Source organism: Schistocerca cancellata, chromosome 1, assembly GCF_023864275.1.
Source record: "Schistocerca cancellata isolate TAMUIC-IGC-003103 chromosome 1, iqSchCanc2.1, whole genome shotgun sequence".
Taxonomy (NCBI): Eukaryota; Metazoa; Arthropoda; class Insecta; order Orthoptera; family Acrididae; genus Schistocerca; species Schistocerca cancellata.
The window spans coordinates 514,744,566-514,767,386 of record NC_064626.1 but is presented as its reverse complement, the minus strand read 5'-3'; the positions used below and the strand labels follow the sequence as shown (position 1 = coordinate 514,767,386).

The following is a 22,821-nucleotide window of genomic DNA, read 5'->3' as shown; positions in this document are numbered from 1 at the left end:
CACCACAACATTTTAATCATTTGTAGTTTTTTATTGCCTGAACTGCCCATAGTCAACGTTTGACTTGCATACAATATTGTACTCCCAACACACACTTTCTAGAATGCCTCCCCCTCTTCTATCCAAGCATTTCATACTTGTTGATCTCTTTTACTGGAGAAAACTTCTTCTCAAACAACCTACTTTTTACATCTTCCTTGTACAATCAGAGCTTTGTAATCTTATTTCCTAGTTATGGCAGTTTCTTCACTTCTTTGATTATAATATCATTTTTGGTTTTCACGTTAACCAATTTGATGTTAGTTATACTAATCAACATCATCACTGCTTATTCTTAACCCATACACTATGGAAAGTATGCCATTCAATAGGTCTCCTACATCTAAGGGATTTGTTGTCTGTGAACCTTAGCATCGGTACTGGTTCATTATGAGCTTCAATTCTTCTTCCAAAATTTCCTGTGCCTTCCATCATAGCTTCTTTGCTGTAAAAGTTAAACAACAATGGTAGTAAGCTCCAGACCTTCTTAAGATGAACTTATCCTTTTCAATCTTTCATTTTTTATGGTTCACACTTGGTTTAGTTTCAAAAATGGCTCTGAGCACTATGGGACTTAACAGCTGTGGTCATCAGTCCCCTAGAACTTAGAACTACTTAAACCTAACTAACCTAAGGACATCACACACATCCATGCCCGAGGCAGGATTCGAACCTGCGACCGTAGCAGTCGCGTGGTTCCGGACTGCGCGCTTAGAACCGCGAGACCACCGCGGCCGGCAGGTTTAGTTTATTTCTCTGTCTATGTACTATAGCTTCACTCATCTCAGCACTGTAGAAGACACATCATCTCACCCAACACTCTCAAAAGCTTTCTATAAAATTTCTAGGAGGATATAAGGATTTCTTTTGTCTTTCCATTACTAAATGCATAGTCTACATTGTTTCCCTGATATCTTTTCCTTTCTAAAACACAACTTATCCAGTGCCCCTTCAACTTTTCTTTCTTCTCTTATGTATATAGCTCTGGTCAGCACTCTAGAAGTGTTAGCACCAAGTGAGGTTGCCTAGTGGTTAGCACACTAGACTCACTTTGAGAGGATGGCAGTTCAAGCCCCCATCCGACCATCCAGATTAATTTTCCCGTGATTTCCTTAAATTGCTTAAGACAAATGTTGGATGGTTCCTTTGATGATGATGAAGATGATAATTTATGGTGGAAAGTGCTAAGCAGCTAGGTCATCAGCACCCTTGCATTAACGTTATACTTAAGAAGATTTTCATAATCTGTGGAAGGAGATCAATAAACTGGAAAACTATCTTTGATCCCACCACAGGAAACATAAAGCAACACCAGGAAGGTGAGGTTCAGAAAAGCCCATAATAAGACCCCAGCAAGACACAGGGGGATAACTAAATGAAATCATGGAGAAAGTACCTGTAAAGATGCTGTTAAGAAAGAGACAGATAAGCATGGCTGGATGACGACTTAGAAATAATACGTGACCCAGCCACTCTGTGACACATTAAGATTGCACACCAAGTATTTTGGGAAGAATTCCGGACACGCACAAAATTTTAAGACACGAACAACACTCATCTCGTTATCAGTTAAAATAGAGAGAAAATCCTGTGGGAGACCCAGTTCAACCCTCGGGTCATCATATAAAACACATTCACTTAAAATATGTCATACTGACAGCTGTGTACTGCATCACTCACATACTGGGGGCTCCTCCCGACATAAGAGGAAGCCGTGTGTCAATGGACAATGTCCTACTCTAAGCCGAGTAAGGGCTACTTCTTCACACCGTTGCGAGCAGAAGGAGGTGATCCATGGTCGCACTGAAGTCTTGATGGAACATAGTTTATTGTTCCTCATTTCCAGCCACTGTGACTCCCACCAACATATGGCCTTCCTGGTCACAAATGAAGTGACAGCCCCCAGAGGGACTGAACGGCTGGCAGGAGGAGGAAGTGAGCAAGCCTACTTAGCAGCAGCATCAACGAGTTTGTTTCCCTGGATGCTTATGTGCCCTGGAACACAGCAAAAAATGGTTTCCTTGTTTTCCTGTGCAAGAGAATGAGAGCGTCCTGCACTTGTTGCACCATCCCATCTGCTGGGTACATCTGTCGAACAGCGAGAAGGGCACTTTGAGAATCAGAGCAGATGATAAATTTTTTGTCAAGGCGCTGTCTCATCTGCTCCATTGGCCTCAGGATAGCAAACAATTCCACATAATAAACTGAAAACTGCTCTGTGAGTCCTAGCCTGAGGATAGTGTTGGGGAACACGACAGAACAACTGTAAACATCTCCCTGCTTAGAGCCATCCGTGTAGACGGTAATAAAATCTGGGTGGATATGTAAAATTTCATTAAATTTAATTTTAAAAACATGGTCTGGGGTACAATACTTCTTGTAAGCAGTCAGTTCTAAAAGCAATCTAGGCCTTGGTAGTAGCCAGGGGTATGCCCAACTCCACCACTGGCTTTGGACGTTAAGCGCCCCCCCCCCCCCCCCCCCCCCTCCCCCGCACCACTAATAATTCAAGGCTCTCCATTGCACGGAACCCAAATGGCCGTGCTGCTTGTGGTCAATGATCGAACAGCCGTTCCAGTGGTGGCTGAACAACGTAACTGGATGCTGGCGATGTAGGAATGGACAATGCTTCTATGCATGGCGTACCATGAGAAGAAGATGTCAAATAGACAGCGGAGGCTCACCAGCCACCACACACAAACTAACAACCGGGCTCGTGCAATAGGCCCCTTTTGACAGCATAATACCCTCATTGTGAACTGCATCCAGCATTTTAAGGTATGAAGGCCTTGCTGACCCATAAATCTGGCATCAGTATTCAAGCTGGGGTCACACGAAGGCCTTATAAAGTTGGAGCAGACATGCTCTGTCAGCTCCCCAAGACCTATGACTAACACATTTAAGGATGTTTAAGGCCTTGAGCATCTCAGTTTCAGTTCTTTAAGGTGTGGCAACCATGTTAACTTCTCATCAAAAATAAGACCCAGATACTTCACCTTTTCCTTAAAAGTGAGATCAGTGTCCCCCAGTTTTAAAACAGGCAAATTAAACAGCGAGTGGGAACGATTAAAAGCAACACAAACTGTTTTCTCTAATGAGAATTTAAAACCTGTGGTGTGAGACCATTCCTCCAACTGTCTGATCGTCAGTTGCAATTGCTGAGTTGCTGTGGTGAGGCTGGAGGATGCACAGAAGATGGAGAAGTCGTCCACAAATAAGGGACATAGTACTGGACATCGCACTGTGGTTGTAATACTATTGATTGCGATGGCGAAAGCCGTGACACTTAAAACACTCCCTTGAGGGACACCATTCTCCTGCTTAAAACAGTCAGACAAGACATTCCCAACCCTGTATCTAAAATATCTGTCTGAGAGAAAGGATCGTATGAAGGTCAGAAGACATCCATGGAATCCCCACTGATGGAGCTGCGACAAAATATTATGCCTCCAGGTAGTATTGTAGGCCTTTTCCAAATCAAAGAAAACACTGATAAGGTGTTGGTTATGAAGCAAAGCTTGTCGAATTGCAGCTTAGAGCAGGGTCTGGTTATCGAGAGTGGAGCGATACCTCCTGAGCCCACACTGGGAAGGACTGAGTAGGGACCTGGTTTCCAGAACCCACATTAGGCGCCAATTGACAATACGCTCCAGTGTCTTTCCTATGCAGCTTGTCAGGCTAATACTACGATAACTACCAGGGTCTGTCCGATCTTTTCCTGGTTTTAAAATTGGGATTAAAACAGATTCCTTACACGAGTTGGGAAAGTTGCCAGTTATCCAAATTTTATTGAAGAGCTGAAGGAGGACTTTCTTCGACCATTGGTCCAGCTGCTGTAACGTTCTATAGGTTATCTGGTCATTTCCAGGGTTCGTATCACAAGCAACTGACAATGCAGAATCCAGCTCCCACAGAGAGAAAGGCTGGTTGTATTCTTCCATGTTGGTGGAATGGAAATTGAGATCAGCCTTCTCCTGTGCCTCCTGAAATTGACGGAAGGTGGGATCCTGGCTGGAATTGGCCGTAATGAATTTACATGATTCCGCCATTGTCTGAGCTATATCCATTGTTGATGTTACAAGAGACCCTTGTATTCGTACAGCTGCTATTGGTGGTTTAGAGTTGTGCCTTGAGATCCTCCTAATGGCTACCCATACTTTGCATGCAGGTGTGGACCTATTGATGGAGTTAAGGAACTCTTACCAAGAACTCTGCTTACCCCCCCTCGAATTATTCTCCTCGCCTTTGCACGTGCCATTCGAAAGTTTGCAAGATTCTCATCTGTAGGGCATTGATTGAATCTGTGCATTGCTGCCCTCCTGTTCCTGATTGCAAAGCGACACTCATCATTCGACCAAGGGACAGGTCACCTCCTAGGCACTTCCACAGACTTTGGGATGGATGCATCAGCAGCATGGTGAATCACAGCTGTAATGTGAACCACCCAGTCCTGGATGCCGTCACATTGCTCGAAAAAAGCTAACTGCCTGTAAAGCATCCAGTTAGCCTTCTTGAATAACCATCTCAGTGGCTCTCTTTCAGGATCTGCTCCATGAGGCAGATGGATCCAGATTGGGAAATGGTCACTACCATGAACTTCATAGTCCACTGCCCACTGAGCAGTGTCCCCAAGAGAGGCGAGCAGAAGGAGAGGTCTATAGCTGTAGACGAACCTGTAGCGGTGCTAAAGTGTGTGGCTTGACCCATGTTCAGCAGTATAAGATCTGTTGTGTGTAGCATATCCTCAAGTACCCAACCCTTGGGGCATGTGATGTTAGAGCCCCATAGTGCACCGTGTGCATTGAAGTCCCCCAAAAGGAGAAAGGGTTGGGGTAGTTCATCAAGAAGATGAGTGAGGACCCCACTATCACGAGGCTCATGGGGTGGTAAGTACACAGAGCACACTGTGATGTCAACATGGACCACTATCTAAACAGCAACCATTTGTAGTGTTGTTGTTAAGGGAATAGGTGAGGACTGAAAAGTGTCCTTTATGAACACTGCAACCCCACCTTTTGCCCTGTTACCAGTAAGGTCGTAATTTCTATAAAGGTGATAACCTCCAAGTACAGGTGTGTCAGTCTCTTTAAAATGAGTCTCTTGAAGGCAGAGGCAAAAGATTCTGTCCTGTTCAATGAGTCTCAGTTCCACCAGATGAGTCCTGTACCCATTTATATTCCATTGAAGTCTGGGAGCCATTTCATCAATATGGTCTTGATTTATCCCTGTACTTGTGCCAAGGCGGTGAGGCATTTGTAGAGTGAGGCAGGGTTTTGGGGCTGACTGGGTCTGGTGATGAGACATCAAAATCCATGATGTCCTCATCATCAGTCAGACGAGCCAGAATGATATCTGATGGTGCCCAGGTCAGCTTTCGACCTGGAGGGATCGTTTCTCTGTTCCCTTCCCCAGCAAGGATGAGGGGGGAAAGGGGGTGGTGACAGCCACTTATCTTCAAAGAAACTTGGCGTTGAGGGACATTCTGCTTTTGGGGTGCCTTCGGGCTGTGCTCTGTGGAAGCATTACTGGTCTCTTCCATTGTAGCTGTTTGAATAGCTATGTCTTTCACTTTACTTTGGCACATACAGGTGCAAGTACAGGTGCTAGAGGTGGATAATGGAACACTGGACATCGTCTGAGTTGAAGCATCAATCTTAGTAACAGGTTTCTGCACCGACGAAGCATAAGAAGCGTCAAAGACAGGGGGTTTCATCGCCTGATAGTCCTTTTTGGCTTCTGCATACAGGATCCGCAGTCACTTTGATTTCCTGAATTTTGGGTTCCTCTGCAAAAACAGGGCAGACTTGACTCCAGACTGGGTGGCTTCCAGAGCAGTTAATACAGACTGCTGGAGATGGACAGTCAGTTGCAGCTTCATGGGCTGCCTTTTCACGCTCCCCACAAGTCACTTCGCCTTTGCAACTCAGCACTGTATGGCCAAAATACTGGCATTTGAAGCATTGCATAGGGTTAGGTACATAGGGCCGAACCCTAAGTCAGAGGAAACTGGCCATGATGTATTCAGGTAGCGTTGGGGAATTGAAGGTCACAATAAAAGTGGCAGTCTTCTCAGGCTCTCCATTGTTCTTGCGTGTCCTTTGTTCCACCTCTATAATCCCCTGTGGTACCCATTCTTGTTTGAGTCCAGCAACTTCTATATCCATAATATCACCACAGGTTACCACACCTTTACTGGAGTTATGCAACTCAACAATGATGTCGTACTCATCCAATTTCTGTGACTTCTTAAGGAGTTTCACCTGCTTTGCCTGGTTAGTCTCAACAAGCAAAGAACCATTGCGCAACCGCTTAATAGACTTTAGGGTACCAGCCAGCCTTTCTAAGCCGTTATGGATATAGAAGGGGGACACTTTTTCAAACATCACCTCCTTCTTCTTAATCACTACAAAGACATTATGATTCACGACTCCTTGAGCCCCGTTACTGACAACAAGTTGATTATCAGGAGGACTAGCCTCCCTCATTCTTTTTGATGAATGGGTGTGAGAACTCCCAGGCGGTACACCCTTCCCACTGGGAGAAGAAGAAGAAGAAGAAGAAGAAGAAGAAGAAGAAGAAGAAGATATCGAGGGTTCCATCTCGGTCCCACGAGCAGCTAGGTAAATAAGGGTCCACTCAGACAGAGCCCTGCATGCCTGAGTAAGCCTTATACAACTGAGGTGCAGCAGGTTCCCCAGAGGTTGCCCGCTAACGACTGTTCCACCTCAACAGCCATGCATCTCATCAGCGCGCAGCACACCTTGAGTTTTCCCCCCCCCCCCCCCCCCCCCCATAGAGGTTTATTCCATCCTTGCATCCCGTACGGTCAAGCCATGATCCCCATTCCCTGTGACACACAACGTTCCACCGCCGCGCCGCATGGTGGTCGCTGAAGCATGCCTAGAGCTTATGGTTACAGGAGACTGGCAGCGCTTACCAGTCCCCAGCTCAGGAACCCTGAGATCACCAAGCCCGAACCCAGCAAATGAATGCCAAGCCCCTGGGGGTGGTTCCTTTGAAAGGAAATGGCCGATTTCCTTCCCCAATCTGAGCATGTGCTCCATCTCTAATGGCCTCGTTGTGAACAGGATGTTAAAAACTTATCTTCCCTTCCTTCCTTCTACAAATGTAAATATCAGACAGATCATACAAAATTTTTTGCATTTATTTTCTTGTGCCTGCTTTGGCAAGGTGAAGATAACATGTTTATGGAACTCTGACAGTAAGCTAAATGTTTCACAGATTTTTAACACCACCTCAAATATTTTTACCATTGCCATAGCTGCCTCAGATTTCAGCAGCTCTGAAGGTATATGACTGAGACCTTCTGACTTGTTTAAGCTAATGTGATTCAGTGTTCTATCAAACTCTGAGTGATATACTAAATCATCTATTTTTTCCATATCAATTTCTGTCTCCTCTTATTTCACACTTCAGAACAGTTCTGCATCATGCTGGTTTGCAATGTATGCACAAAAAAGGTGATTGCAGCTTGTAGGGTAATATATTTCCTTTATTACTTTTCAGAAGCATGTTTATAATCATCTTGTTCCCAAGATTATAAACATAATCCGATGAGTAATTATCTTAGAATGAATGACAACAGACTGACCAAAAGAATTTTGTGTCTTGATATCTCAATTAAGGACAACTGGCCACTTCAAATTTTGACATCTTCAGGATTTTGGGATTGCAGGCGATATGGTACCGGGTAGAAATTTACACTGTCAAGATCATCGGTTTTCAGGCAAACTGAAAACTGGAGCTACCAGAACCTCGGCAGAAGAACATGATGAACACTTCAGTGAAAAGATGAAGACATTTTAGGAGGAGAAGAAAGCAAACTTGTTAGCTAAATAAGCTAAATTTTGCATCTCAGTTGGGGACAACAATGTAAAAACCACCATCTTGTTCGCAATGTCTTTAAAGATCTGTTCCATCAAATCTGATTTAGCTCCTTTGCACATCTTGTTAATTTCATTCCTGAACACCCTAAATTGCTATCTCATTCTTGGTATTCCCATATTTTCTTCTTTCATCCACAAACTGGGGTATTTACAGATCCATTCATGATTTTTGTGCCTCTGTTTCCACAACACATATGGCGTCCTGACCTGTCTTAATTATTTCCCAACTTAATCTTTGCAGTTTTATTGCAACCACCTCATCTCATACTGTTCTGTCCCTCACTTCACAGTATTCACTCTTTTTATAAACCTGAATTTCAGCTGACTTCATTCTTTTCTTAGGATTCTGAAAGATGGTGCTTCCTGCGACAAGATGAAGCCTATCAAAGAACTCTTGAAATCTCTCCCATGACTCGTTTCTTTACACCAGCCCATATTCTCTACTAACAATTATATTCCCTATTATAGCACCAGAGTGATGTAGGACCAACAAATTTTCATTGTCCTCCACATAATTTATCACTTATTTTGTTTTTCATATGATATTCTTATTTCTTAATTATCAGCTTATTTCGTGGACACTTAAAACTCTACAAAAGTGGCTGGTATTAGCTCTGGTCTGATCACCGCATTGCTCAAAATAATTTATCCTGTTACCTATCTTCTTATTCATAATGATGCCATGCTATGTTACACAGTTAAGTGTTGATGTTATCATCATTATTTTTAATCATCCAATCACTTGACTATAAATTTTTGTCATTTTACATACTAAGTCAGCCATCCTCCTCATACCTCTTCTCATGTTTTTCAGGAAAAAATAATTTTGACACAGTTTTTGTGTCTTTAATCCAGTGGTTTCAATTGACTATGATGCTTCTGCCTTTAAAAGTCATTTCTCATCCTTAGGACTTGATGATGACATGAAAATCCTTTCCTCTTCTTCCTCTCATTCTCTTCTGACAAGGCCATTGGCAGAATAAAGGTGAGCCCTTACACATTTGGCCACTGCCAGTTAGTCATTGGCCTCCACTGATGAAGTACTAGGAGACTAGCATGCAACATATTTAACTTTTCTGTTTGTGGTCTCTGTTTAATTCTCAAATTCTTTGAATGTTTCTGTGTGCTTGCAAAGTTTAATCTTTAAATTCATTGATTGTTTTTGTATTTGAGAGGTATAGTATTGCATTTTAGGAACAGTAACGTGTATATTTGTGCAGTCTGTAGTGCAATAGTCATTTGTTTGTTTTGGAGACCAGTAAGCATAGACTACAGCTCAGTATGCTGCCAGCCTAATGAGTCACATACCGTATTTAGCTTTCCCAGTTTGGTTTCATACTTTAATTCTAAAATTAGTAGTAGTAGTAGTAGCAGTAGTAGTAGTAGGTTGGATAGGGTGTGTGCATGCTGTGCTTTAATGCAGGAGGAGCTGGCGGCAGTTCATGAACACTTGAAGATGCTTATGGCCACAGTCAGTCACAAGGCTGCTGCATCAGGGTGTAATAGTGGCGGAAAACTGTCACAACCCATGGGACACCTCGGGTGTCACATGTTTTGACTACAGGTTCTGCTTTTGAGGCACCTTGCATTGTATCCGATGCCCTATGTGGCTATCAAGGGTGCAGGGTGCAGCAGGACACCTCGGGTGTCACATGTTTTGACTACATGTTCTGCTGTTGAGGCACCTTGCATTGTATCCAATGCCCTGTGTGGCTATCAAGGGTGCAGGGTGCAGCAGGACACCCTCAGTTCTTATGGATGGCTGGCAAAAATGGTGAAGACTGCTAGCCTCATACACAGGGTGCAAGTAGAGCTCACAATTTGCAGCACTGTACTCACAGCTGATTGGAGTCCTTTGGTCTGGAGCTGAGTGGAAGGTTTCAGCCAGAGGTTCCATCAATTCTGTGACAGTCATGGCTGCAGGTTTCTGAACCTGCATCATGGGGTGCAGAGTTGCAGGACTCCACTTGATATGTCACAGGTGCATTACACGAAGGAAGCAGTGGAGTACTTGCAGGGTGTGCACAGCCCCTCCCCCCCCCCCCCCCCTTTTTTTCCCCCAGGTGATAGTTTGTGGCCATTTGGTGAATGCTTTCCAGTCAGTATGCAGAGTGTGAAATGAGATCGCATACACAGTAGAGACATTCCAACTGTCAAAATTTTAACAGTAAGATATCAAAGTTTTCAAAAGAAATTCCTGAGCTACTGCCCTTCAAGAAAATTGTCATGCTCAAGTTATTCGTGGAACTGAGAGCTGACTGAAATCCAAACAGAAAGCTCTGAAATATTTAGCGAGGCATGCAACATATATGGAAAAGATAGAATAGACACCAAAGGAAGGGGCGTTGCAGAACTAAGAGCTGTCTGAAACCCAAAGTAGAAAGCTCTGAAATATTTATCAAGGCATGGAATGTATACTGAAAAGACAAATTAGATACCACAGGAGGGGAAGTGTTCATTGCTATTGACAAAAATATTGTGTCTATTGAGGTCAAAAGAAAGAAATGAAAGAGGAAGCCGCCTTGTAGAATTTTGCACAGAGCATAACTTAATCATAGCTAACACTTGGTTCAAGAATCATAAAAGAAGGTTGTATACCTGGAAGAATCCTGGAGATACTAAAAGGTATCAGATAGATTATATAATGGTAAGACAGAGATTTAGGAACCAGTTTTTAAATTGTAAAACATTTCCAGGAGCAGATGTGGATTCTGACCACAATCTATTGGTTATGAACTGCAGATTGAAACTGAAGAAACTGCAAAAAGGTGGGAATTTAAGGAGATGGGACCTGGATAAACTGAAAGAACCAGAGGTTGTAGAGAGTTTCAGGCAGAGCATAAGGGAACAATTGACAGAAATGGGGGGAAAGAAATACAGTAGAAGAAGAATGGGTAGCTCTGAGGGATGAAGTAGTGAAGGCAGCAGAAGGTCAAGTAGGTAAAAAGACGAGGGCTAATAGAAATCCTTGGGTAACAGAAGAAATATTGAATTTAATTGATGAAAGGAGAAAATATAAAAATGCAGTAAATGAAGCAGGCAAAAAGGAATACAAACGTCTCAAAAATGAGATCGATAGGAAGTGCAAAATGGCTAAGCAGGGATGGCTAGAGGACAAATGTAAGGATGTAGAGGCTTGTCTCACTAGGGGTAAGATAGATACTGCCTACAGGAAAATTAAAGAGACCTTTGGAGAGAAGAGAACCACTTGTATGAACATCAAGAGCTCAGATGGCAACCCAGTTCTAAGCAAAGAAGGGAAGGCAGAAAGGTGGAAGGAGTATATAGAGGGTTTATACAAGGGCGATGTACTTGAGGACAATATTATGGAAATGGAAGAGGATGTAGATGAAGATGAAATGGGAGATAAGATACTGCGTGAAGAGTTTGACAGAGCACTGAAAGACCTGAGTCGAAACAAGGCCCCGGGAGTAGACAACATTCCATTAGAACTACTGATGGCCTTGGGAGAGCCAGTCATGACAAAACTCTACCATCTGGTGAGGAAGATGTATGAAACAGGCGAAATACCCACAGACTTCAAGAAGAATATAATAATGCCAATCCCAAAGAAAGCAGGTGTTGACAGATGTGAAAATTACCGAACTATCAGTTTAATAAGTCACAGCTGCAAAATACTAACGCGAATTCTTTACAGACGAATGGAAAAACTGGTAGAAGCGGACCTCGGGGAAGATCAGTTTGGATTCCGTAGAAATATTGGAACACATGAGGCAATACCAACCTTAAGACTTATCTTAGAAGAAAGATTAAGAAAAGGCAAACCTACATTTCTAGCATTTGTAGACTTAGAGAAAGCTTTTGACAACGTTAACTGGAATACTCTCTTTCAAATTCTGAAGGTGGCAGGGGTAAAATACAGGGAACGAAAGGCTATTTACAATTTGTACAGAAACCAGATGGCAGTTATAAGAGTCGAGGAGCATGAAAGGGAAGCAGTGGTTGGGAAAGGAGTGAGACAGGGTTGTAGCCTCTCCCCGATGTTATTCAATCTGTATATTGAGCAAGCAGTAAAGGAAACAAAAGAAAAATTCGGAGTAGGTATTAAAATTCATGGAGAAGAAGTAAAAACTTTGAGGTTCGCCGATGACATTGTAATTCTGTCAGAGACAGCAAAGGACTTGGAAGAGCAGTTGAACGGAATGGACAGGGTCTTGAAAGGAGGATATAAGATGAACATCAACAAAAGCAAAACGAGGATAATGGAATGTAGTCGAATTAAATCGGGTGATGCTGAGGGGATTAGATTAGGAAATGAGACACTTACAGTAGTAAAGGAGTTTTGCTATTTAGGGAGTAAAATAACTGATGATGGTCGAAGTAGAGAGGATATAAAATGTAGACTGGCAATGGCAAGGAAAGCGTTTCTGAAGAAGAGAAATTTGTTAACATCGAGTATAGATTTAAGTGTCAGGAAGTCGTTTCTGAAAGTATTTGTATGGAGTGTAGCCATGTATGGAAGTGAAACATGGACGATAACCAGTTTGGACAAGAAGAGAATAGAAGCTTTCGAAATGTGGTGCTACAGAAGAATGCTGAAGATAAGGTGGGTAGATCACGTAACTAATGAGGAGGTATTGAATAGGATTGGGGAGAAGAGAAGTTTGTGGCACAACTCGACTAGAAGAAGGGATCGGTTGGTAGGACATGTTTTGAGGCATCAAGGGTTCACAAATTTAGCATTGGAGGGCAGTGTGGAGGGTAAAAATCGTAGAGGGAGACCAAGAGATCAATACACTAAGCAGATTCAGAAGGATGTAGGTTGCGGTAGGTACTGGGAGATGAAGAGGCTTGCACAGGATAGAGTAGCACGGAGAGCTGCATCAAACCAGTCTCAGGACTGAAGACCACAACAACAAACAACAACGAGGTCAAAATTGAGTCAGACTGTGAAGTATATGTATATGGGTAGCAGACCTTGGTGAACTTGGTTAATTAGCATACGTTTTTACTGGCCACCTGATTCTCCCGTAACAGCTGCAGAATCATTTAAAGCAAGTCTACACTCAGTAGTGTGGGAACACCTAGATCATACTGTATTATTTGATGGCAAGTTTTATGTACTGAGTATAGTCTGGGATGTCTATGAATTCACTGCAGGTGGTATGGACAGACAGACTTGCAAAGCACTTTTGAACATGTTTTCTATAAAGTGCCTTGAACAACTAGTTAAACATTCCATCAGCAGAGTGAGTACATAGACAGGGATTAGTGATCATTATGTTGTCATAATGCAATGGTGATCATTATGTTGTCATAATGCAATGATCACTAAAGCAAATAAATCTGTCAAGAAGGCTAGGAGAGTATTTATGCTACAAAAAGCAGACAAGCAGTTTTTAGCATCCCTGTTAGACAATGAATGGCTATCATTTAGCTCCAATATGGTGGATTTAGACAAATTATGGGCAAGTTTAAACTGACTGTAAATCACACTCAGGAGACATATGTTCCAAGTAAGTGGATTGAAGATGGAAAGGACCCTCCATGGTTTAATAATCAAATTAAAAATATGCTAAGGAAACAGAGATTGTTATGCTTTCAGTTAAAAAAAGAAAGCATCAATGTTGGGATGCAACAGTTCATAGAAATTCATGTATCTGTAAGACGACCAATGTGTGAAGCAAACAAATTCCACCACCATACCCTAGTGAAATATCTTGCCATGAACTTGAGAAAATTCTGGTTATATGTAAAATCACTAAGCGGGTTGAAGACTTCTATCCAGTCATTCATCAACCAATCTGATTTGGCAATAGAAGACACCAAAAGGAAAGCTGAAATTTTAAATTTCATGTTTAAGAAATCATTCATGCAGGGGATTGTACAAACGAACTGTCTTCTGAATGTCTTACAGACTCCTACATGAAGGAAACAGAAAAAGGCATCCGTTGCATAGAGAAGCAATTGAAAGAACTGAAAACGAATAAGTTGCTGGATCAAGCTGGAATCCCAATTCAGTTTTACAGAGAGTACTCTGTGGCATTGGTCCTTTACTCAGCTTGCACTTATCACAAATCTCTCAGCCCGTGAAAAGTTCCAAGTGACTAGGAAAAAGTGCAGGTGACTGCTACAGAATTCTTGGATACATTCTGAGTTTGAGTATAATACATTTCCTTAAGACAGAAAAGCTTTTGTCCACAAATAAGCATGGATTTAGAAATAATTGCCCATGTGAAGCTCAGCTTGCCCTTTTCTCACATGAAAACCTAAAAATCATGGATGGAGGGCAGCAAGCAGATTTCATATTCCTAGAATTCTGGAAAGCATCTGACAAAGTGCCACGTTGCAGACTGTTGACGAAGGTCAAGTGTACAGTTTAGGTTCCCAGATATGTTAGTGACTTTCTAAGTAATAGAATCCAATACAATGTCCTCAATGGTGAGTGTTCAACAGAGACAAGGGTATTGCCAAAAATGTGATAGGACCACTCTTATTCTCTTATATTATTTATAAGAGACATGATCTGACAGACAGGGTGAATAGCAATTTATGGCTGTTTGCTGATGCTGTGATGTATGGGAAGGTGTCATTATTGAGTGACTGTAAGCGTACACAAAAGATGACTTGGAAAGAATTTCTAGTTGGTGTGATGAACGACAGCTCGCTCTAAAAGCAGAAAAATGTAAGTTAATGTGGGTGAGTAGGGAAAACAACCAAGTAACATTCAAATGCAGCATAAGTAAAGTGCTGCTTGACACAGTTCAGATTGATTAAATGTCTAGGCATAATGTTGCAAACTGATATGAAATGGAATAAGCTGGTCAGGTTGGCAGTAGGGAAGGTGAATGCTCAGCATCATTTTATTGGGGGAATGTTGGGAAAGTGTAGCTCATTCATAAAGGAGACAATGTATAGAATGCTATTGTGACTCATTCTCGAGTACTGTTTGAGTGCTTGAGACCACCACCAGCTAGGATTAAATAGCACTAGCCAAGTGTTGTCAGTAGGTAATGACTGCACCATCACACCTCAATGTTTCTTCCACCTGTGAGATATGAATGTTTACATTAGAAAGAGTGAGCTGCACTGTGTAGGAGACATCAAAGCAGTTCAGAGGTGTGCAACTAGATTTCTTACAAGTAGGTTCAATCAGCATGTGGGTATTATGGAGATGCTTCGTGAACTCAAATGGGAATCCTTGGATGGAAAATGATGCTATTTTTGCATGGCACTATTGTGGAAATTTAAAAACCAGCATTTGAGGGTGACTGCAGAGTGATTCTACTGCCATCAATGTTTATTTTGCTTAATGACCATGAAGGTAAGATGTGAGAAACTGGGGATCACAAGGAATTTTTCAGACAGTTGTTTTTCCCTCACTCTAATTGTGAGTGGAACAAGAAAGGAAATGACTAGTAGTGATACATAGCACTCTCTGTCATGCACCATACTGTCACTTGTGGAGTATGAACATAGATGCAGAATTCTTTGGCCACTGTAATACTAACAGTCTTTATTTGAAATTAAAACAGTGGCTGGGATCAATCCCAGGACCCTTGGATTAGTAGTCAGTTGCACTAACTACTGGATCAGTGGCAGTATTTTGTCTTTGAGATGTCACTGATGCAATGAACCATCCAACACTGAGACAAACCTTACCTTGGATATCTATGCAAATGTGATCAAAGATATTGCTTTTTTTTGGCAACCTGTTTGTAGTAAGCAGGTAATGTCAAAGAACAATAATTATTAAATAATTAATGTATAACCACTGCAGTATTTGATTTTGAGAGGTTGGCAGAAACAGGCAAACTGTTTTGTGAAAATTTCCAGACAACAGAAGATGAAAATGTTGAACAGTGAGAAAATAACATACATGGCGAAAACAAACTTTGACCTAATACTGATGAAAACAGAATCAGTGAAATAAAAAGGTGGTGAAATTGCATATACTGAGGTTTGCTAGAGAAAAATATGTTAATTTTTTTGTACTTTACTCAAATCCGTAAGCAAAATTTTGCCTCAAGCTCAACGAGTATGGGAAGATAATTGTACTAACAGATTTGTAAAAATAGAAATTTTGCCATGGGAATATCAGAATATTGAACATAAGATAGTCATGTAGAATACAATTAGCTAGACAAATGTGAAAGGAAAAGTCATTTAACTGCCATTTTATGTTATTCAAAGAGTTTGCACAATATTGTGTAGATTTTTTTTAGAGATGGAACAAGGTGGTGCAGAATAGTTAATGTTGAGTTAACGACAGCACGTGAGACTCCAGGTGGGTTCACATTCTGTGTGGGTTACATGCTTGACAACCAATGTATCACTGGTCTTTACAGTCATTTTCTGTGCTGCATAATTTCTTCAACTACAGTCAAACACTATCTTCTTCACTCATTATCAACTCCAACAAACATTAGATCTGATGATTAATATATGTACTGCTAATGACGTTTTTCCAATGTGCTACTTGACAGTATGCAGTTGTTCATTAGTCTCCAATGCAATACAATTTTGTTCACAGGATAGGCTACAACCCTGTCTCACTCCATTTTCAATCACTGTGTCCTTCTACTCTTATCATTGCCATCTGTCTTCTGTACAAATTGTAAACAGCCTTTCGCTCCCTGTATTGTAGCCCCACCACCTTCAGAATTTGAAGGAGAGTATTCCAGTCAACACTGTCAAAAGCTTTTGCTAAGTCTACAAATGCTAGAAATGTAGGTTTGCCTTTCCTTAATCTATCTTCTAAGATAAGTCGTAGGGTCAGTATTGCCTCACGTGTTCCAATATTTCTACAGAATCCAGACTGATCTCACCCGAGGTCGGCTTCTACCAGTTTTTCCCTTCATCTGTAAGAAGTTCATGTTAGTATTTTGCAGCCATGACTTATTAAACTGATAGCTCGGTAATTTTCACACCTGTCGACATCTGCTTTCTTTGCGATTGGAATTCTTATATTCTTCCTGAAGTCTGAAGGTATTTCACCTGTCTCATACATCTTGCTCACCAGATGGTAGAGTTTTGCCATGGCTGGCTCTCACAAGAGTATCAGTAGTTCTACTGGAATATAGTCTAGTCCTGAGGCCTTGTTTTGACTTAGGTCTTTCAGTGCTCTGTCAAATTCTTCACGCAGTATCATATCTCCCATTTCATCATCATCTACATCCTCTTCCATTTCCATAATATCGCTCTTGTACAGATGCTCCATATACTCCTTTCACCTTTCTGCTTTCCCTATTTTGCTTAGGACTGGTTTTCCATCTCGCTCTTGATATTCTTACAGGTGGTTCTCTTTTCTCCAAAGGTCTCTTTAATATTCCTGTGGGCCGTATCTATCTTAAGCCTAGTGACCTAGGGATATATGCCTCTACATGCTTACATTTGTCCTCCAGCCATCCTTTGCTTAGCCATTTTGCACTTCCTATCAATCTCATTTTTGAGACGTTTGTATTCCTTTTTGCCTGTTACATTTACTGCATTTTTTTATTTTCTGCATTTTTTTATTTTCTCCTTTCCTCACTTAACTTCAATATCTCTTCTGTTAGCTGAGGATTTCTACTAGCCCTCGTCTTTTTACCTACTTGAAACTCTGCTGCTGTCACTATTTCATCTCTCAAAGCTACACATTCTTCTTCTACTGTATTTCTTTCCCCTGTATTTGTGAAACTTTCCCAATGCTCTCTCTGAAACTCTCTGCAACCTCTGGTTTAGTCAGTTTATCCAGGTCCCATCTCCTTAAATTCCCACCATTTTGCAGTTTCTTCAGTTTTAGTGTACACTTCATAACCAATAGATTGTGGTCAGAGTCCACATCTGCCCCGGGAAATGTCTTACAGTTTAAAACCTGGTTCCTAAATTTCAGTCTTACTATTATATAATCTATCTGAAATCTTCCAGTGTCTACAGGCCTCTTCCACATATACAGCCTTGTTTTGTGATTCTTAAACCAAGTGTTAGCTATGACTAAGTTATTCTCTGTGTAAAATTCTACCAGCCCCCCCCCCCCCCTCATTCATATTTACCTACTACTTTTCATCCCTTCCTTTTCCTGTTATCTGATTCCAGTCCCCCATGACTATTAAATTTTCATCTCCCTTAATTATCTGAATACTTTCTTTTATTGCCTCATACATTTCTTCAATCTCTTCATCATCTGCGGAACTAGTTGGCATATAAACTTGTGCTACTGTGGTTGGTGTGTCTATCTTGGCTACAATAATGCATTCACTATGCTGTTGGTAGTAGCTTATCCATGCTCCTATTTTTTTATTCATTACTAAACCTATTCCTGCATTACCCCTATTTGATTTTGTATTTATAACACTGTATTCCCCTGACCGTAAGTCTTGTTCCTCCTGCCACCGAACTTCACTAATTCCCACTATATCTAACTTTAACCAATCCATTTACCTTTTTGAAATTTTCTAACCTATCTGCCCAATTAAGGGATCTGACATTCCATGCTCTGATTCGTAGAATGGCAAGTTTCTTTCTCCTGATAATAACGTCCTCCTGAGTAGTCCCTGAATGAGGGACTATTTTACCTCAGGAATATTTTACCCAAGAGGACGCCATCATCAAATAACCATAATGTAAAGCTGCGTGCCCTTGGGAAAAATTATGGCTGTAGTTTCCCCTTGCTTTCAGCTGTTCGCAGTACCAGCACAGCAAGGCCATTTTGGTTAATGTTACAAGACCAGACCAGTCAATCATCCAGACTATTGCCCCTGCAACTACTGAAGCCTCTCTTCAGGAACCACACCTTTGTCTGGCCTCTCAAGAGATACCCCTCCATTGTGGTTGCATTTACAGTACGGCTATCTGTTATCGCTGAGGCATGCAAGCCTCCCCACCAACGGTAAGGTCCATGGTTCATGGGTATAGGGTTAAAAATACAAAATCAAACAGGTATAATGCAGGAGTCAGTCTAATATTGAATAATAAAATAGGAATGCGGGTAAGCTACTAGGAATGACATGGTGAAAGGATTATTGCAGCCAAGATAAATATGAAACCAACTCCCACCACCGTAGTTAGGTTTATATGGCAACTAGTTCTGCAGTAAGCAAGATATTGAAAGAATGAATGATGAGATAGAGAACATTATTCTGATAATCATGGGAGATGAAAATTTAATTGTGATGGGCGACTGGACTCAATAGTAGCAAAATGAAGAGAAGGAAAAATAGCAAGAGAATATGGACTGGAGGAAAGGAATGAAATAGGAAGCCAAATTTTGCATAGAGCAGATGCAACTTGTATTTAAATGCTCTGAGATGGAGGTATCCTAAAATATATTTCTCAATAATAGATTCCAGAATTTAAATAATCAAGATGCATTTTGATTGTTCCTCACACAGATTTCACTAATGACAGTCAATGTGTTTGAAACAGTTGATATCGAATAATGTTTCTCAAAACAGGTAGTAACTAGTCTTAAAGCTGCACCTCCAAATGCCAGTTATTTTCATGTAGCAGAGGTTTGGGGGTGTGGCTCCTATTGTGGACCTCCTCAAAGCTCAGTTGCTACAACCTCTGGCCACACATGATTTTTGTATTCCTCTGCTTACAACAAAAGGAAATTAACTGGCTGAACATTTGCTACCAAACCTCTGTCTCTGTATTTCTGTATTATATTTTGATACTTCATTAATCAATCTTTAATATTTTGGTATTGTTGAAGGTAGTATTTTTGGTTCTGCCATTGGCAGTACTGACTAGTGTAGGAAAGGCAAGCTAGGTTTGGAAACATCTCACTACAATGCAGTAGCATAAGTGCTCGTGAGAATTTCATGAATGATTAGAGGAAATAAGTGTGCAAAAAATGTCTTGTTACCTTTAGTTACTAAGAATTTCCTAACTTGTTAACAGTGTTTGCAGCATAAAACATATTATCAATTTTTTTGTGAGTGCATAGTGCCTAAGTACTTGTGAGTTTCATTTTCTCATGAAGAACTGTAGCATGCCACAAGTCTGAAAACATCACAATATGCAATTTATTAGACAAATGTTTGGAATGTGTGATAAAGGAGAAATTGTTTCACCCAGATCCAATCTAAACACCAATCAAGAATGAAAACAGTGCAAATCCAGGCAAGACTATATTCAGATCCTTAGCTGAGTGATGTATGATAGCATGTTTAGCCACCAACATATTTCTCTGACATTGAAGCACAACAAAACATACTAAAAATTACCTTTTGGAACGATCTTTAATATGCTTATCACTTAAAATGCATATTTTCATAATACATTAGTTTAAATATGAAAACCAACAAATACAGAATGTGAGCTTTGTAAACACGTAAATCAATGTGGTATTGTTCAATTTGCTTCTGTTAGCTACTCATGGAACATCACTGTTTTGTCACAGGAATTTGTAAATGCTGTTAATTGAGCACATGAAAAACATTAATCATGCAATAAACCTAACATGCAAGGCATTAAAAATCTCTCCAAAACATGTAAGTTTTAGTATGTTTTGTTGTGATGAAGCACCTACAGATCTTTTCTCAGAGTTTGCTTTTGGTGCTATTTAGTTGGTTGGTTTTGGGGAAGGAGACCAGACAGCGAGGTCATCCGTCTCATCGGATTAGGGAAGGACGGGGAAGGAAGTCGGCCGTGCCCTTTGAAAGGAACCATCTCGGCATTTGCCTGGAGCGATTTAGGGAAATCACGGAAAACCTAAATCAGGATGGCCGGACGCGGGATTGAACCGTCGTCCTCCCGAATGAGAGTCCAGTGTCTAACCACTGCACCACCTCGCTCGGTGCTATTTAGTAATTTACTGTGAAGCGAACAGGAGATACATTCACCATAGTTCCTTTCAGTAAATGCCGCCCGCCGCAGCCTACCCAAATATGGAAACCGGGAACTGCCCCTGGCACAGAGTATAATTTAACCATTGGTAACACTCTTTTTAAGAACCAGGAAAGAAGGTTGTATATGTGGAAGAGACCTCGTAATACAGGAATGATTGAGATTGTTTATCTATTGGTAAGACAGAGATTTCAAAAGCATATTTCAAATTATAAGGCATTTTCAATGGCACATGTGGATTCTGCTAATAATTTATTGTTTATGAACTGCAGATTAAAACTCAAGAGCTTTTGAAAAAGTAGGAAATTTGGGAGGCAATTTGATGGAAATGAAGAGGAAGACAAGGAAGATGAGGTGGGAGATATGATAATGTGAAAAGAATTGGACAGAGCACTGAAGATCCAAAGTCAAAACAAGGCCCCTCCTGGAGAACATGATATTCCCTCAGAATCACTGGAATACTTGGGAGAGACAACCATGGCGAAACTATTCCGCTCAGTGTGCAATATATGAGACAGGCAAAATATATTCAGACTTCAAAAGAATGTAATGATTCAAATTCCAATGAAGACACATGCTGAAAGGTGTAAATACTACTGAACCACAAGTTTAGTAAGTTGTATTTGCAAAATATTTACACAAATTACCTACATATGAATGGAAAAACTGGTAGAAGCCAAGGAAGATCAGTTTGGGTTCCCTCCGAAATGTGGGAACACAAGTAACACCACTGACCCTAAAACGTTTCTTAGAAGATAGGGTAGTGAAAGGTAACATTACATTTATACCATTTTTAAATTTAGAGAAGCTTTTGACAATCTGGAGGTATCAGGGATTAAATACAGCGAGTGAAAGGGTATTTACAACTTGTACAGAAAACACTGCATTTATAATAGTCAAAGGACATGGAAAGGAAGCAGTAGTACAGAAGAGAATAGACAAGATTGTGGCCTATCACTGCTGTTATTCAATCTGAACCAGGGGCGCTGGCTTATAAAAAAATATTGGGGGGAGGGGGCATACTGGGGGGTCTTGCCTCGGGAAATTTTCTAAATTTTAGATGAAGAATAGTGATCTTTAAAGTTTTTTCAATCATTTTAGAGTCATATGATCAACATTAGAACCCCGAAAACTGGACTCCTGATAACTCAACACTCTGGGAAACTCGACAAGCCTGACGCATTTTTTGGCTGTGAAAAAAGAAACAAAACATAAACACGCACAGTATTTTCGTAAAAAGCTAATTTAATTTACAGTAATAACCATGCTTACAGACTATTACAGAGCAGTGAATATATAGCTCTGAAAAACTGAAATTATATTTAAACAAATCCAAAACTATCGTTAAAAGAATAAAACATAAAATATTGCTGTCGCACAGCAATAGCACATTGATTAATATGTGAAATAGCTAATTTAAGCTTACTCCTGAATAAGGCCCAGGGTTCATTACATAAAAAAAAATATCTCAAAGTTGATGCTCTACTACAGTTAATAAAGTTAATACAGTATGCCTAACACTTTCAGTCAAAAAGTATGTAAACAGCGGGTTTTAATTGGGTCTTACACCCTAAAAATATTTAAGTATTTGAAAATATCTAATACAGTAATATAGTAATACAGTACTAAACTAGTACTAATATTTCAAAACTGAAAATATAATTCTCTATTGGATGTCGGGTAACATATTCAAGTGTAAGTGCAGTCTCTCATGTGTAGGTCATTTTTGAAAAACTCAGTTGATTTTTCCAAATTTGTTTCACCCCTGTTTACTAAAAGCAAGCACTCTTGTTCAACTGCAGTGACCTGTGTGAGTCCAGTTGAAGCAAACCGCTCAGTAATGCAAGATTGCACCGTTTCACAAACCTCAATGTAAATAGCTTTGTAGTATTCCTTTGGGGTTTTAAAAGTGTGCAGTGAGCTGGTTTCATTGTTTTCATACTTCTTTGGTGTACTTTGATTCCGAGGAACCGAAGGATCATCAACTTGCGAAGGTTTTTCTTTTAAACACAATTCCCAAACATGTTCAAAACTACCACGCCTTCCATTCAATATACAAATCAAGCCCTCATATATTTTTTCC

At 40.7% G+C, this 22,821-nt stretch overlaps 1 protein-coding gene across 7 annotated transcripts in view; it reads right to left on the bottom strand.

Annotated features, from left to right (window-relative positions):
* LOC126178436 (uncharacterized) overlaps positions 1-22,821 on the bottom strand; it is a 290,068-nt gene that overhangs the window by 130,310 nt on the left and 136,937 nt on the right. The window lies entirely within an intron of this gene.